Source organism: Berghia stephanieae, chromosome 2 (genome assembly GCF_034508935.2).
Source record: "Berghia stephanieae isolate SIO BIC M18660-M18661 chromosome 2, UCSD_Bste_1.3, whole genome shotgun sequence".
Lineage (NCBI taxonomy): Eukaryota > Metazoa > Mollusca > Gastropoda > Nudibranchia > Aeolidiidae > Berghia > Berghia stephanieae.
The window spans coordinates 50,096,314-50,102,284 of record NC_088361.1 but is presented as its reverse complement, the minus strand read 5'-3'; positions in this window follow the sequence as shown (position 1 = coordinate 50,102,284).

Sequence of the window (5,971 nt, the reverse complement as noted above, 5' to 3'; positions counted from 1 at the left end):
TTTAATTTTATGCCGATTATGAGATTTTTGTACTAGGGAACATATGTGACCCTATGCCTCGAAGCGGTATTAAGTCAGGATTTGGAAAACGGAGAAAACTGGTTTTAAAATGGAAATGGTCAAAATTATCAAATTTCAGTTTTTGGTTGTTTCAGAAACTACAATCATTTTTCTACACAAAAACACAATAATTCAACATAAATATTTACAATAAGTTATATAAATTTTAAGTTTAAAAATGCAACTATCAGTGACACATTCAAAACGAGAGTTGAATTTTTTTCTCAGAGAGCCACCATTTCCAAGACTTAGTAATATGTCTTTTTCTCCACCATTACCATGTAAGATACCACAGCAAAGGGTGTGTCTTTATCTATCTCAGAGAAAGCATGACTGTTTCCACAATTTCATGGTTTGACCAATAATGAACTTAAAAAACTGGAAACAAATCTAGGTTTTTCCCTGACAACCTTACAAATGAATGATTCTGATTGGTCAACGTTCATCACATGCGCCTGTTGGTCATTAAAATTACCATAACCACCATCACCACCACATCATCATCACTATTACAACAACCATCACTACCACTACTACTACAACCACCACCACATCATCATCATTACCAATACAGGAACAACCGTCACCACCACATAATCGCCACTACCACTACTACTACAACCACCACCATCACTACCACTACTACTACAACCACCACCATCACTACCACTACTTATACAACCACCACCACCACATCATCACTACCACTCCTAAAACCACCACCACATCATCATCATCATCATCACTACTGCTACTACTTCAACTACAACCACCATATCATCATCACTACTACTACAACCATCACTACTACTACTACTACTACATTTACTACTACTACTACTACTACGACTACTACTCCTACAACCACATCACCATCCCTACCACCACTACTACAACAACCACCATATCACCGTCCCCACCACTACTGCTACAACCACCATCCCTACCACCACTATTACAACTACTACCACATCACCATTCATGCCACCACAACTACAATCACCATTACATCATCATCTCTACCACCACCATCACATCACCATCCCTTCAACTACTATTACAACCACCACAACGTCACCCCTCTCCCCCCCCCCCCCCCCCCCCCCCCCCCCCCCCCCCCCACTAATACTACTGCAATCAGTGTTGCAAGCCGTAAACATTCTTCAAACAAATTTAGCAAATCTCTCTCTCTCTCTCTCCCTCTCTCTCTAGCTCTCTCTCTCTCTCTCCCTCTTCACACAAACACACACATACGCACGCACGCGCGCACACACACACACACATACACACACACACACAAAATAAAAAATTGCGCTCACTGGATTAGTTTTCATGTTCACCTTCCTGCACTTGCAAATAACAGCTAATCACAAATATTTCGCCTCAAACTTTAGCATCGTTAGTTTTTCAAGTTCATGTTGCTCTACTTATCACTAGATGCACTTTTAGCACTCTCCCTCTCAAACACACACACACACACACACACACACACACACACACACACACACACTACAACCACAAGCACCACATTTTCATCACAACCACTACTACTACATTCACCACCACCACCACATCATCACTACCACTACTACTTCAACCACCACCACCACATCATCAATACTGCTACAATCACCACCACATCATCACTACTACTACTACTACTACTTCTACTACTATTACTACTACTAAAACTACTACTACTACAATCACTCACACCACATCATCATTACTTACTACAACCACTGCCACTACTACAACTACAACCACTACCGCCACATCATCATCATCATCACTACTACTACTACTGCTGCTGCTGCTACTACTACTACTACAGTAGAACATGAAAGTAACGTACTCGGAAATAGCGAGTAAAATCTAAATCCCCGTTTTTTTCTCTTATTTGAGTCAATAAAATTAGCATGCAAGTAGCGAGTATGAAAAAGAGGACAACTCGGAAATAACGATAATAATTGAGTGATGCGCTTGCTTACCTCATCAAACATGCCTAGTGCATACAAACACTCGCACACACACATACACGAAATCTTGATGGAAATGGAAGGGGTGGATCAACTTCAACCTGTGGCCATCATTACGTAGTTGACGAAGGCCGTGTTCAACCCCGTCCTCACACCCACTTTATCCACACACAGTCATTTGCACGCACGCGCGGCACACGCGCACAAACAAACAAACACACACACACACACACACACACACACACACACTGTCTTTCCATATTTTTGTACGGCCGAGTGACCTTTCCTGGCAACTCGGGAATAGCGAGAACTCGGAAATAGCGAGTAATCAGGAGTGGACCCGTCGAACTCGCTACTGTATTTCCGAGTTCTACTGTATAACCACCAACACCACATCTTCCTCACTACCACCATTACTACAATCACTACCATTAGGTGCTTTACTTCATTTGAATTAAGGAAACTTTGAGGTTGTATTTGGCAATGTGTTTATATATCATACTCATCTAGTTCTAATCAGTTATCTACTGTATTTAGATCTATACAATATTTAAACACAATACCAAATACCATCTCAATTCCATTTTTTGTGTGCGGGAATTCCTCTTTCGGCATTGAAATTCCTCAGATTGGTGTCTGAAATTCATGTGAGTCAAATTGAAAATTGGCGTCTCTGTAAATTTTACTATTCTCGTCAAATTTTCAATGCCGTATCTAAGGGATTTGACTGTGCGTGTAAACGGTGCCTCACTTCAAAGTCGACTGTCTCAAAACTTGGTTTTTACACTCTCCCTACTTCAAACGGTCATATCTCGGCAATGAGTAATCAAAATTTTATCAATTTGGTATCCAATTTTATCAATTTGGTATCCAATTTTAAAGCATAAAATAAGCTATGATTGGGTACCAAAAACCCAAAATTGAAGAATCCGACTTAATACCGTTTCGAGGTGGATGGTCACATATTGATATCTTAGAATTATAAAAACATCGTACATTTCACATAAAAACCAACAGAAATGTCTAAAATTTGAACATTTATGACCCTCTACTAGCCATTGAAAAAAAAAAAAATTTCCCCCATTCTATTGCATATTTTCCATTTTTCGCTCGATTTTTTGGACTTAGCTTTTTTAAATTGTTCTAAAAATATTAGAATGGAATGCAATGTACTAAATATTTTCTTGTTTGCAACAATATATGAACCCAGTTTATTGATATAAACGCTTATTTCTCAAATAGCATTGTTGTTCAATCTTTGGACTTGATTTTCTTGAAACTTCGAAGCTAGAGCTTTGAGATTTGGCATGTGTATGCTCCTACTACTGTTACAAATAGATGGCTATTTAGGTTTGTGATAAATGGCTTTTCTTTTTTTTAAAAATGGTTATATTCCGAAAGTTTTCCCATTTTTGCATCTTTTTGGGGCAAATTATTAAAAATTTTCATAAAATGAAAAATCAATTAAATACGATTTAACTATCCAGCTATTTGTAACAACACTACCAAGTATATTCCAAGTTAAATGGATCAGATTGGACAAAAGATGTTGAAATGGTGGAATTGTCTCTGGGTGTCGAGCCCCCTTAAGCTTTGAATGTTTGGTTGAACGCGCATGCGATTTTTTGGGCAATTTTTAGGTCGAGTGATTTGCATATTTTTTGCATATTTTGCTCCTTTTTGCATGCATATTCACTTAATCTTGACGCATATTTTTCACTTTTAAAATGCATAAAACCGCGGGGCCAGAATGATGATTTGGTGGATGTTGTAGTACCGTTGGTGGTGGGGATTTTGATATAGTGGTTGTGGTGAGTCTTTTTAAAAGGCGGAATTGCGATGATGATGGGCGGAGATATACCACCAATTAGGCGGAAATCCGCCCTTAGGCAGAAGATTCTCAGCCTTGATAATCGACAGTTGACCCGGTTACCTGATACCAAAAAATCTAGCCTAACATCTCTACAACCAACATCATCTCGTCCTCTTAGCCAACGAAAACTCGTCTATTCCAGTCAATGAGATGTCCAACTGATGAAAACTAGTTTTGTCATTAGTTTTTCAATATGACATAGTGTTGGAGTGGGGGTCCCGATAGCTCAGTTGGAAGGGCACTCGCTTCAAATGCAAAATTACCAAGATCGATCCCCTGTTCTGTCGACTTCTGATCCTAACATCCGTGAGGAGGCAAATATTATTGTGGACAAACTTGGAGTGGTGAATTTTCAAGCGAGTAATGATTAGCTCAATAGATTTAAACAGCGGCACGGCTTTATTGTCTCTAAAATATAGATCTGAAAACAATGTGTATGAAACAGTGTCAGAAATATTTGTTCAGATCTTCATCTTATACCAGTGCCTGATCCTTAATTTATGCCTTTCATATTGTCTGTAAAGTAGCCTGTGAGCAACTGTTCATGATCAAAACAATGACAATACACATCGGAGAGTGAAATCTTGTTTTTTGTTTTTAAGGGTTTTATAGGGCTTGCAACACCAGTAGGTTATATCAGTGCTAGTAAACAGGAAGAAATTGGGATTGTAAAATTCTAGAATTACAATTAAAGCACCCAAGAAAAGGTAATACAAAGGGGAACTGGGAACAAATAGGGATCAGATGTAGATTCTAAGAGCACATTATCAATGTACTTAGTTTGAGGTCACCTAAATGTCTCACCCAGACACCAGCACACGATCCCACTTAGAGGAATACGCTCAAATGCTTACATTATACATTCAAAATAACAAATATAATAATACATAACAGAGAAATGATTTACAAGAAAAAAAATATCATCTCCCAAAACGATAACTGTGCTTTTGACTGTTTCCCTCCCAGGCAGGACTCTGGCCAGGGCCAAAACAAAACCAAGTAATCTCATTCCAAGACAAAGACAGAAAGCAAATTGGAAAACAGATATAAGGGGATAGAAGACAGTATCAACTCTGTAGGGTTGAGATTGTCTTTTGACCCCTGGATGATTGGGTAATTAGATCTGGCAGTAAAGACTCTATGATAAACGAGTACCTAACCAAAGAGTAACAAGCAATTGCTCTTGTCTGTTAACACAATAGGAACCAGAGGATACTCTTGCTCCACGGGCCTTGTGGTTCTGAATGAATACATTTTCTTACACTAATAACACATTATCCAGTAAAGTTGTAGAATAGCCAACACATTTTGTGAAATCATACAGGAACAGAAAACTTCAAAACAAGCAGAAGCATGGGAACCAGAGAGTAATCAAAAACTCATCTTAGGAAACTTTTGACAGAAAGACTTTTAACAATCTGTGTTAAAAGGAAGGTCATTTATGAAAAGATAAACAAAGACAATGAAAAATCGTGTTTTTACAAATTATTATAAATTTTGACTCGTTTTTTTTGTTTTTTTGTGGGCACCTATAAGGAAAATGTCAACTTCGCAAAAAAACAATAGTAGCACTGCCATACTCTGAGAAGAAAAAAAAAAAAACCATGTTATTTAAAACTTTGGCCATAAACTTGCCGTTCAAATATCGATCGATTAAAATGACAAAAATTCTCAAACCAGGGACTTCCTTGAAGACTACCGAGAGGTCCCAGGTTTTAGAATTTTTAGCAAAATGAGGGTCATTTTAATCAATTGATATATGAAGGATGAATATTTTGGCAAAATTTTTAATATCTGTTTCTCCAGCGTACAACAGAGCTAACGTAGCATGAATTGCAGACTGCAGAAATATACAGTAGAATTACTTTAAACCGAAATTTTGGCGACCTTCTAAACCATTTCGGTTTAAAGACATTTTGGTTTAAAGCAAGTTCCCGTTTTGCGATGTTTTTCAAGGGTAGTAACTATTTAAGAAATTTGCTCATTTAATCGTATCATGGGTTTCCCCATAAATGTAGTTGTTGAATAAATGCCGTCTTCCTAACCATTTTAAAAATCA